At 35.4% G+C, this 13,196-nt stretch overlaps 1 protein-coding gene across 32 annotated transcripts in view; it reads left to right on the forward strand.

Moving 5' to 3' along the window:
- The window catches only part of ZBTB20 (zinc finger and BTB domain containing 20), an 802,591-nt gene that overhangs the window by 293,643 nt on the left and 495,752 nt on the right, over positions 1-13,196 (forward strand). Inside the window, exon 6 of one of the 32 annotated variants that reach the window (XM_067034564.1) lies at positions 2,439-2,546. The exons of the other annotated variants lie outside the window; for them this stretch is intronic. The gene's annotated coding sequence lies outside the window, so the exon portion shown is untranslated. The remainder of the gene's footprint in view (positions 1-2,438; positions 2,547-13,196) is intronic. 32 annotated transcript variants of the gene reach the window in all.

Here is a 13,196-nt window from a genome sequence, read left to right on the forward strand (position 1 = left end):
AGGTTTAAAGTCCCCTATTGCAAATATGCTTATGATGAGAGACTTACAATGGTCAACTAATGTAAACACTTGGTTGACACCTTATAGTGGGTTAGTCCAGTTTTAGGGACAGGAATGTCAAAGCACTTAATTGAGGGAAGAGTTGAAAAGGAGCTAATAAATGAAGTTCTCTTTTTGCCAATTAAGAGGACATAGATGATAAATGCAATTCTACTTCATACCTTCTTATGCAAAAACCAAATAGGCACTCAAACAAATAAATAAGCAAACAAAAACGAGACACATAAAACCCCTCGTCCTTTAGAAGAGAGGCACAATCCCAAATAACAAACCATGGAACACTATGAAATTTAGACCAAGTTAAGGGGGTTATCGAGAGTGTGTTAAACGTATGTGGTAGCCAGAAACTGCAAAGTAGATGGAATGACCCTGAGGGACACATGCTACTGTTACTTACATGGAACAGGGAAGTCTAGGCTCTAGGTGGTCTGTGGATGCGGCCCTGAGCCCTATTCTACAGCACAGGTCAACAGAGAAGCTGGCAGTGAAAGCTGCCACATGTACCAGACCAGGATGTGACGGTGGCAAGGTGGAGATAGTAACCCGTATTAGCTTTTTTGTGTGTGTGGTACGCGGGCCTCTCACTGTTGTGGACTCTCCCGTTGCGGAGCACAGGCTCCGGACGCGCAGGCTCAGTGGCCATGGCTCACGGGCCCAGCTGCTCCATGGCATGTGGGATCTTCCCAGACCGGGGCACGAACCCGTGTCCCCTGCATCTGCAGGCGGATTCTCAACCACTGCGCCACCAGGGAAGCCCCCGTATTAGCTTTTGCCATGTTGATCACATTTAGGAGAAGAAAAAGAAACATTAAATTATGACCAGCAAGATCTGTAAAATATAGGAGTCCATGCAAGTCCTTTAGGGCTCCCATCAATCCAAATGGGGAAGTTACTGAGCAGAGGCATATTCCTTGAACAGTGTGCATAGCAGAGCTGGAGAGAAAAGATATAATGTGTCAGCAAACATGGCACCAAAATGAAACTCCATATGGCCCCAATTCACTCCTCCAGCCTCTTCTATTCAGCAAAAAGCTGATAAAATTGGCTGATTGAAAAATGAGAAATAATCAGAAAGGAACCAGCACTGGACCCATTCTTAGCTAATTTAAAGCAAAAGTGACATAAGGAAAAGCAGATCAAGATATATACCAGAAAAAGAGTTGTACCAGAAAATAATATATTTTCTCCATAGTAGCAAAGAAATAGAAGAAACTGTAGCTTTTTAAAAATAAGAGGTCAAAGATCAGATATACAGGATTAAAGAGGTAAAACAACAAAAAGAGAAATGAAATGACCTATGAGAGAACAGGAAAGAAATGGAAGAGAAAAATAAAACTTTTAGAACTAAAAGCCATGTTAGATATAGAAAGTAGCAGAAGGAAAGAACTTCTAGCAATACCACCAGAATTGTGAATGATAATAAAAAACCTTAAAAATAGTTTTTAAATGTTGTGAGAAAGTGATAATTATGATTGGCAACTCATATCTCAAATAAAAATATTATCTCCCTAATAAATCAGAGCTCCTGCAAACTGATAAGGAAGAAGACCAACAAGTCAATAGGAAAACTGGCACAAAACATTCAAATGACTCTTAAACATATTAATATATATTCAACTCATACATAATAAGATAAATAAAGATTAAAATATTCATGATAAGAGAAATGCAAATTAGAGGAACACCAAGATGCATTTTCATCTATCAAAATGCCAAAAATAAACAACTTCAAAGGGAGAATAAATTTTATAATATCTACCAAAATAACAAGTACATATACTCCTTAACCCATCAATTCTGGTTTGAAGAACTTATTCCACATGACTAAAATAATATATACATAAGATTATTCACTACAGTATTGGTTGTTGTTGGAAATATTGGAAACAATCTAAATGTTTGTCAAAAGGGGCTTAGGTTAATGAACTATTGGATTTCCATTCAATATACATATTTTAAGTGAAAACTTCAAGATGTAGAGCAGCGTGTATTATATAAAAACATACATACAAAGAATATATTTTGTTTTTACTGGCATATCTGTTTTTTGAAAAGCAACAAACTAATAACGGTAGTTACCTGTCAGAGGATGTTGTAAGAACTGGGTGGATGGAAAACAGGATGAAAGGTAGACTTTTTACTGTGTATCATTTCATACATTTATATTTTGGAATCATTTAAATGTGTTATCTGTTAAAATTGAATAAAGAAAATTTTATGTTACACCTTTGGACAGCAAAGGAATAATTGGGACAGCTGATATTTGTGAAGGAAAAAAGAACAGAACAAATGGAAAACAATTTCAATGTTTAATAGAATAAAATTTTTCTGGAAATAGTCCTGAATTTTTATACTGAAAAGAGCCCACTGTATCCTAGGAAAATCATGGTGCTGAGCAATAAGCAATGAGATCCATCTTGATGAAATTACAGAAATTCCTGGCTGAAGAAAGACACCTGGAAAGTATATATGAAAAATATCAAAAGGTGAGGGACTGGATTTGCCTCAAAATTTAAAATACAAGTACTCAGAGTCTATAACACCATGAACTATTCTGGTAAACAAGCAAAACAGCAAAATTTTAATGATGAATTTAGGTTACCAAAATATTAAGAGAAGCCATGAAAAATAAACATTAGTGAATCTCAAGTCAACTTAAAAATAGACTTATGACTAAATAATGTGGTTAGGGAGGGGAGGATGTTACAGAATAGAAAGTAAATGGTGTAAACCTTGATGATATAGAAATAATAACATGAGAGAACCTGAGAGGTTTGAAAGGTAAAGAGGAAATAATAGGAGGCAAGTGTGGATTCATTCACCTGTGTTTCATAGCCGGGAATGAGGGATCAATACTGTCTAAATTTGGCAAACTAAGTAACACAGATGTAGATGCATTATTTAAAGCTATAAAAATAAGAAGAAGAATTAAAAGTAACAATTTAATCAAAGTCCAGTCGTGAGAGGAAAGAGAGAGTGGAGGACAAAAGGAAGTGTAGGGGAGTATTTTCATGATTTTTTTAGAGTAATTTTTTAGATAATCCAAAGTTGTATTATAAAGTCATGAAATCAAAAATAGGACTTTAACTCCATTATTGGAATGTATAAAGTTAACTATTAGAACAGTGTACTCAAGATGTGGTCATCAGACCATCAGATGAGTATTATAAAATCCTCGAAAAAAATACCCAGTATATCAATACAGACCTACTGAATCTTTTGATGGAGAGTGATGGGAGTTGGAATCTATGTTTTAAATAAAGCCTGTAGGTTTGAGAAACACTGCAATAGAAGAATTAACAAACTAAGATAAAACTTCCAAACTGTTAGGAAGAAAAGACAGTAATGAAGCAAATCAGAGAAAAGAAAGGAAGTGATTTTTAAAATAATATAAAGTAAGGTGGCAGAATTAAGATCAAGAATATATTTTAAAGCAATAAGTATAAGACTAAAGTCATCTATTAAAAATATAGTTTATTATTCAGAAGTCTACTAATACAATTAGCCATGTTAAAAAATCAAAGAAGGAAAACTACTATGCCTGAAGGACATTTGAGAAAATTCAGGCTATATTCTATCATAACATAGTGAGTTAGACATTAATATTAAAGAAAAAATTAAAACTATTATCTCTTGGTAAACTTTAAACTTTTAAAATCCATTTTTTCAATTAAACAAAGATTACAGAATTTACAGAAAATAAGCACATATGGGTATAGTTAGAGCAGTGTTCAGAGGAAAATCCATGGCTTTAGATATTAACATTACAGGGAAAAATAATTGTAAACATACTAGCATTCATCTCAGGATGTTTGTTAAAAGAAAAAAAATCTGCAAAGCAGAAAGAAAAAAATTGATAAAAAATAAAACTGGAAATTAATGAAGTAGAGAACAGAATGAGAGACACTAATAAATTAGAATTGGGTTTTACAAAGAGAATGACAAAACAATAAATAAATCAATATTCCATGCTTTAATCACCAAATGAGGAAGCCTACAAATGTACAAAATTAGAAATACGGGAAGTAACCATAGAAATAGAAGAAGTTAAAATAATTATTATGAATACTTTACATATAAATTTGAAAAATGTGGACACAATAGATGATTTCTGGGTAAATATAAACTACCATTAAGAGATCCAAGAGAAATAAAAGGAAATTTAGAGAATTTTTTTCTTCTTATCTCTTAAATGTTCCACCTTTTTTCCATCAGCATTGAGTGTCCAAGAACAGACTCCACTAGAGTTTCTGTTCTTCTTGTCTCCTTGTTTTGCTTTACTGAGTTATGGGGAACTGGCAGAGGTAAAGTCTTTGTGTCATTCACTCAGATTTCTTCTGCCATGGAAGGCCAGTCACCTGAGGGAGTTAGGGCTGAGAAGGTAATGAAAGGAGCTCTGGTTTCTAAGCTTGGTTCTTCTATTTTTTTCTCATAATATGTAACATTTACATGCATTGCTCCATGGCTTTATTTCCTTAATCTCTCAATTGAGAGATTTAGACTAGCTTCATGGGTTCATATTCTTTTCTCAGAAAAGTATATCTATCCACAAAATTTTGAGGTTTCACAGTCTTTCCAAACCTCCTCCTACAACCTGGAATTCTAGGACCATGCACTAGATCATTTTAAATTGCTTTAGCTTTAATATTTACAGCCTCTGGAACCACATATCTTTAAATTAGACATGGACCTCAGATGGAATGATCAGCACTATGAAAAGCTCAACACAGTGATTATTATTAGACTCTGCCTCAGGCAAGTTACTTAACCTCTCTGTGCCTCAGTTTCCTCATCTGTAAATGGAGGAAATAATAGTACATGTTTATTTGGTTGTTGTAAGGATTGAATGAGTACGTTCATATAAAGCTCTTAAAAGAGTATCTAGCACATAGTAAGCTCTTGACAAGTGTGAACTGTTACTAATGTCTCTTTCTAACTGTGAAGTGCTTTAGCACAAAGATAAACACATGTCATTTTCTTTACTCATTGTGAAAAATCCCTGTTCATATTTTTGTCATGGCTGAAATAGCACCTTTCCCTTTGTGAACCTATAATTGGATCCATTGCTCTGCTATTAACTAGTAGTTATGAACATTATTATATGCAGAATGCTTTGGGAGAAGCCCCTTGATTTTACAATTGACTTCCTTAATTTGGGGCTGTTTTTGAAGCATCTCTGATCAGTAGAGGAAGTGATTAAATTAAATTAGGAATTAACTTTATCCTAAACAGGGAATTATTTTTTCATACTTTCTCTGTTGTTGTAGTTTTATTTACTATGTATGTGTATATGATCTATGACCTAAGGACAAGTACTTTCTTTGAAAATATAATAAAATAAAAAATATAAAATTATGACTTTAACTATACTTAACATATATTATTTTCTTTGAGTGGCATTTAAACTTGAAAGATTATTAAGGAAAAACAAACAGTATTTTGATATTTCAGCATGTAAATATCAACTGTCAATTAGAAAATTGACAAAAATTAATATACATTGTTTCAGGTAAAACAACATAGTTTGTTATGCCTCTGTCTTTATTGGTAGAAAGCATTTTGGTGATTTACACATGATCATAGGGAAAGTGTGTCCAAGGTACAATTAAGTTTCAAAATATTGAATTAGTTTATATGGAGCCAATTTTATCTCAAATTTATAAACAGTTGTATAGAATAAATTCACATAATATCAAAAGCTGCCTTGGTATTGAAGATAAAAGCCAAGATTATTACACTTAAAAGAGTGGTTGATTTATGTTGAATTTCAAAGGAGATTATTAGATGATCTGTGTTGCCTAGTTATCATAATTGTTTCATGTGCTCTGAACTTTTTTATTTTTTAAAAGAAGTTGGAGCTTTCCTAGGGAGGCAGGGACTATCTCGATACTTACCATTTTTGTATTTTATATCATATTTAATATTTTGAAAATCTATGAACCAAACTACTTTCTCTACAGGTTTTATGTTGGGCTGGTGCCATCTGTGGTTATGAAGCCAAGTGTTCTGCTGGGGCAGAATAATCAAATCAAAGTTAATGGGGTGACCATCTAAGCAGGGCTCTTTGTCATTAAGGTCCACTCTTGTGATAGTCGTGTATTATCCTGCTGATTGGATTTGTAGGAAGGCATCCACCTGTGGCTCACGTTGGCAGAGAAGAGACTCACTGCAGAGGCAGTCCTGGCGAAGCAGGAGGTAGCTGTCCTGGGCAGCAGATTCTTTTGCTGGAAAGCCAAAGTGTGCAAGACAGCATCAGCACTGTTAGTAGATGGGTGATTCACACATTATTTGGTTGATTTAGGTCCTGAAGTAGAATAAGCAAAAGCAGAGGAATATGTCATTAAACAGGAATGACTAGTCTTAAGCAGGAGAAAAGCAAGTACACGTAGAGACACTAAGCAGATGATCAGACAATATTTAAGCACACAAAGCCCTTTACCTCCATCTCAGGAATGATGTTCTCTGTTTGGATGAGAGCTATTGTAAGAATTTCCATGTCTGTTGGGGACACTGAGGTTCTCACAGACTATGGTAAACACGATTTGGCTCACACGCTCTCATAATCAGGCTGACTTGCACTGAAACAGAGAGTGCTCTATAGCAGTGCCAGGCCTCTAGCAGTACCAACTGTTAAATAATAAACAGGCCCTGTTTGTTGGCAGCCTCTTCCCGTCCCGCTAACATGGAGTGCCCATTCTCTGGGTTTACCTGCCTGCATGTGTTCAGACACTCAGAACAGTGTGCTTGTTGTGTGAGGTGGTGGTGGCATGGAGGCATCAGTCTACATCTAATCTGCTTAGTTTATTATTCTCCCAGGACCTCGGGTGAGCTAGCAAACATGCAGGGCTCTGGCAGCATGAACAATGGCTATGCTGTCATTCTAGATAACGTTACAGGCTTTGCAGACTGCAATGGCTAATTGTTTTTCTTATGTTCATTTTCCCCTTTATATTCTTTTCTTCCTTTGAATTAGTTTGCAGGGAGTGGGGATTAGGAAGGGTGAGAGTGGTTCTTCCAATTTGCTACTTTACTTCCACTTCCAGGAAGTTAGAAAGTATTTGTGTTGCTTGTTTTATTTTAATAGCAATATGTATGTGGCTTATTTACATTGAAAGTGAGTCAGACATAATCAACAAATTCTTACTGAAGACCCATAGGGTACATAGAACCCTAGACTAGGTGCTCAAATTAACTCATTATACTTTATTTACCGTGTTACTCTATGACAACCTTCTTGGTAAGGTCAGAGTTTTCCTTCAGATTCCAGGCAGCAGATACTGGAAGAGCAGGTCAATTAAGAGCCAAGCCAGAAACATGCACACACGAACTTCAGATGAAAAGTGATTCCTAAAAGTCCTCTCTTCTGTCGTGGAGAATTTTTCTCATTCTCTAGTCCCAGGAATAGGGCCCTTGGTAATCTCAATTTTATATTGCTTTTTTGGCCAAAGGAGTTTGGTATGCCACACAGATGCGGTGGTCAAAAATAGACTCTCTTAATTCCCATAAACCCCTAACCCTCAGCAAAGCCCAGGATAAGTAGGCCATGATACCAATCCCAGGAGGAGGCTCTTTGCTGATCAGTGTAAGTGAGGCACATTCGCAGTAAGGTAATCAGGGGCATGTGGTGTTAGAGAAAGGGTAACTATGAAACAAAAAGACTGTTTTTTTTTTTTTCAGAAACTAATTCGAAAGGCAATGCCCCAACTTCCAAGTAATGACAGTATCCCTGGAGTAAGTTTCTACCAGGATGACTACTATGAAAAATAGCCCTTATTAGAGATCTACGTTAAAATACATCTGTTTAAAAAAATTCTGTCACATTCCATTATAATGATGGCTCACACATGATGAAGCCTTCCTTTGGTTGGAAAACCAAAACCATTTGCTTGACTGAAATGAAATTTCTCCTATCTCAGATCACTAAATGTGCTTTCAGCTGAGGGGTAATCATTCAGTTTCTTGGGCTAGCATATTTTTAGATCAAGAGTACATACTTGAATTAAGAACTCTGGTGACAGTTCAGGGGGTACTGCAGAAAGTTAGGATAGTATTCTATATTCATCCTAATTTTCCCTAAATTCATACCTCAGTGGTTCGTAATGGATATACTTGTGGTGATTTTATTTTCCTTTATGAGAAATGCAAAGCCTTATATTCTTAGTATCTTTGAAAAAAGAGTTAGCTAATTTACAGTGTCAAAAGTGCTTTAATAAGTCAGGAAGCATTAATTCACTCAGAATATTCACAAATACCTGGTGGTAAAATTCATAGGGAAAGAATAATTTAAAAAGCAACTTGCATTAAATAACAAAATAATGAATTTCTATTTGCTGTCAGTCTCCTATTAGATCCATATCACCTTGTCACTGAGTCTCGAATATTTCATCCTTGAGAACATCAGACCCTTCCTCCCAGAAATTTCGCGCATTTCCACTAAGCTTCCTCCTAACCAGCAGGCCTCGGTGACCCCACCAGGACACTGCTTAGATGGGCTCTATCAGAGCTCTCATTTCTCCCCATGTCAGGCTGCTTGCAGCTAGTATCAACCACAATCCACCTACACTGTTGAGTTATCAACATTTAATCTGTTGAGGATAGGAAAGCAGATCCCAGAGTTTTTAGAATTGTGTCTAAATGGAGAATATGTAAGCTCTGAGTGAGGGGGACTGAGAAGCTCTCTTAGGAGTAAAGTCCATCAATGTGGCAAATTCTGTTGGCTGCTTGACCCTTTTATCTCCTGTGTTCCAGTGAGTTGAATTTTGATGTTATACACACACACACACACACACACACACACACACACACACACACACACAATGTAGGTATATATAGTTATACATATAACATATAATATGTATGTCTACCACATCATGTGTTTATCTATCTATTTACTTATATACATCTCTGGTAATTGTTCCTAGTGATTTAAATGCTAAAATATTATAAAATAAGCTTTTTCTTGTGGGAAATACCTATTTAAGCACCCATATATCTAGAAATCCTTGAGGTGCTTATAAAACTCTACCAGATTTGTACGGCCAAGATGTGCAATTGAGGACCAATATAGTACATTATCATATTACTTATTAGACAAAAAACTTTTACTGCCTAATTTAGTGTTTTGTATAATATAAGAATGTTTTTGGTATATTTAATTAAAAATATGGATATAGTTATAGTTGACTTTGGTTGTTGAGAAAATGGGATTACTGGAACAGCACTTAAATAAAATGAATAGTACTGACCTACTTAGAAAAATTAATTATGAAAGAAAAAATAATGGATTAGAGTTTCAGATAATGGTTTTGGGGACGCTGCTGGTTGAAATCCATCCTGAGGCTTATTTATAATTGGCACAATTAGAGTTTTTGAGAATTCATCAGCTTTAATTTATTTACAAAGATTCATATAGGATTTGAGTTACTGGGGGTGTGGAGAATGGAGATGGGTAGGGGACTTACTACTTTAAGTTCTACAGAATCTCAAATTCATATTTTGAGGGAGAAGGAATTTGTCTCCAGGTAAAAAGTACCAGGTTCTTTAACTGAAAGAATTTAATACATTTGGGTACCTCTATCAATAAACATTTGTATTAGATAAGATAACAAAAATTGAACATGCCTTTGCACTTAAGACTACTTTATTTTCTATGTTGACTACAAACTGTCTCCACAATTTACATTTAACTTCTTGAAATTTTTATTTATTAATCAAATGTTCATTGAATACCTACTGTGTATTAGGTACCATTCTAGACACTTGGAATCCATCAATGAAAAGTGGATCATGAAGTATGTTAGGAGATGATCAGTGCACTATCCATTTACACATGATCCAGAAAAGAATAAATTGAACTTCATCAAAAGTAAAAACTTCTGCTCTTTGAAAACATTATTAAGACAATGAAAAGACAAACCACAGACTCTAAGAAAATATTTGTAAGGAATATATCTGATGGGGCTTCCCTGGTGGCGCAGTGGTTGAGAATCCGCCTGCCGATGCAGGGAAACACGGGTTCGTGCCCCAGTCCGGGAAGATCCCACATGCCACGGAGTGGCTGGGCTTGTGAGCCATGGCCGCTGAGCCTGTGCGTCCGGAGCCTGTGCTCCGCAACGGGAGAGGCCACAACAGTGAGAGGTCCGCGTACCACAAAACAACAAAATAAAATAAAATAAATAAAGAATATATCTGATGAAGGACTTGTAGCCAGAAAATATTTTAAAATATCAAAATTCAATAATACTATGACCCAATCTTTTTATTTATTTATTTTTTCCTATACATATTATTTTATTAAATTGCTTTCAAATAAGTTATGAGAAGGAAGAAAAATCCATTTATATTCTTTTTAAAAAATATAATTACCTAATTACCTTTAGTAGTACTCTGTTCTTTTTGTTTGTTTGTTTTGGTTTGGTTTTTTCTTTTATTTTTTTTTAAACATCTTTATTGGAGTATAATTGCTTTACAATGGTGTGTTAGTTTCTGCTTTATAACAAAGTGAATCAGCTATACGTCTCCCTCCCACCCTCCCTATCCCATCCCTCTAGGTGGTCACAAAGCACCAAGCTATCTCCCTGTGCTATGTGGCTGCTTCCCACTAGCTAGCTGTTTTACATTTGGTAGTATATATAAGTCCATGACACTCTCTCACTTCATCCCAGCTTACCCTTCCCCCTCCCTGTGTCCTCAAGTCCATTCTCTATGTCTGCATCTTTATTCCTGTCCTGCCCCTAGGTTCTTTAGAACCTTTTTTTTTTCTTTCTTTTTTTTTTTTAGATTCCATATATATGTGTTAGCATACAGTATTTATTTTTCTCCTTCTGACTTACTTCACTCTGTATGACAGTCTGTAGGTCCATCCACCTCACTACAAATAACTCAATTTCGTTTCTTCTTATGGCTGAGTAATATTCCATTGTATATATGTGCCACATCTTCTTTATCCATTCATCTGTTGATGGACACTTAGGTTGCTTCCATGTCCTGGCTATTGTAAATAGAGCTGCAGTGAACATTGTGGTACATGACTCTTTTTGAATTATGGTTTTCTCAGGGTACATGCCCAGTAGTGGGATTGCTGGGACGTATGGCAGTTCTATTTTTAGTTTCTTAAGGAACCTCCATACTGTTCTCCATAGTGGCTGTATCAATTTACATTCCCACCAACAGTGCAAGAGGGGTTCCCTTTTCTCCACACCCTCTCCAGCATTTATTGTTTGTAGATTTTTTGATGATCGCCCTTCTGACTGGTGTGAGGTGATACCTCATTGTAGTTTTGATTTGCATTTCTCCAGTGATTAGTGATGTTCAGCATCCTTTCATGTGTTTGTTGGCAATCTATATCTCTTCTGTGGAGAAATGTCTATTTAGATCTTCTGCCCATTTTTGGATTGGGTTGTTTGTTTTTTTGATATTGAGCTGCATGTGCTCCTTGTACTTTAGTACACTTTCCCAAGAAGATAAAGGGATGGTAAGTTAGCATATGAAAAGATGTTCAGCATCATCACTCATTAGAGAAATGTAAATTAAAACCACAATGAGATACTACTCCACACCTATTACAATGGCTGAAATTAAAAAGACTGACCATACCAAATATTGGCAAAGATGTGGTGAAACCAGAACCCTCATACATTACTGATGGAAAAGCAAAATGGTATAGCCACTTTGGAAAACATTCTGACAGTTTTTTTAAGTTAAACACACACCCATGTGATCCAATCATTTTTCTCCTATGTATATACACAAAAGAAAGTATATGTCTTTGTAAAGGCTTGTACACAGATGTTCATAGCAGCTTTATTTGTATAAGCTAAAAATTATAAACAGCCTAATGTCCATAAAGAGGCGAATGGATATGGATACACAAAATGTAGTATATCTATACAATGGAGTACTACTCAACAATAAAAAGAGCAATTTGTTGATACATACTACAACATGGTGGATCTCAAAATTATTATACTGAGTGAAAGTAGACAAAACAAGTGCATACCATAAGATTCCATTTATATAAAATTCTGGAAAATATAATGTGTAGTGACAGAAGGTAGATCAATGGTTGCATAAGGAAACTTTTGGGGGTGATGAATAATTTTACTATCTTGATTTTGGTAGTGATTTCATTGGTCAATGTGTCAAAACTTATCAAATTGTACACTTTAAATTTGTGCAATTTATTTTTCAATTATACTTTAACAAAGTTCTTTTAACAATAGGGCAAAAGAGATGGAAACTTATGTATGGTGAGTAGGTGGATAGTAAATTTAAATAGGGTCATCAGGCTAGTATATTTAGAAATATTTTTTAAGCATCTCTATTGTTTTCTAAAAGAACCCCCATACAGTTTCCCGTTAGTGCAGAGCACTTATTTGGCAAAAGCAGTGGTGTGGGGTAGAACAAATAGATGCTTTAAAACCAATCAACTAATTTCATGTTCTGAGTACCCATTTACTGGCTTGTAATCTTGGGCAGATTACCTACTATTTCAGATGATTTTCTCTTCTGTAAAATGTGAATAATATAACTCAGAGTCATGGGTACTAAATAAGAAAATGTATTTAAAATTCTTTCCTTGCCTTCAAATCTGGACTCAGGGGGAGAGAAATTAAATGCCTGCCTACTTGGTGTGAGTTGAGGTGTGTGTGAGTAATGTTCTCAGTCTCTTAGACTTAAATGGTGCAATTCTAGGAATGTCACAATTTAAGGAGATTCTTTTGGATCAAGCATAGCAAACTCTGGGATTTCCTTTTTGAAAAATATAAAAGGTAGTCCATTAACCTATAAGCTTCTATCTTCATTTTTTGAATTAATTGAAAGGCTCACTTTTTCTCGTTACAACAGCAGCCAAGATAGTTGACTTCAACAATCCTTTAAGTCTCAGTTTAAGTTCTTGTTACTTGTTCTAAGATGTGCTCCGCAGCCTCTTGAGGGTAGGTTGGGTCTGCCTGTTGTTTGCTCCCCCAGCTCCTTACTCCTCTCTTTCCTAACTTTAAGTATATTTAGTTGTTACATCTGCCTTCCTGCTATTGTGTATGATCCATGCAGGTGGAGATTGGGTATGACTTATTAACTCCTGTATTCACAAAGTATCTAGCTTAGTAACTAATTGGTGAGTGAATGAACAAATGTTT

The sequence above is a fragment of the Kogia breviceps genome, chromosome 5 (assembly GCF_026419965.1).
Source record: "Kogia breviceps isolate mKogBre1 chromosome 5, mKogBre1 haplotype 1, whole genome shotgun sequence".
NCBI classification, from domain to species: domain Eukaryota; kingdom Metazoa; phylum Chordata; class Mammalia; order Artiodactyla; family Physeteridae; genus Kogia; species Kogia breviceps.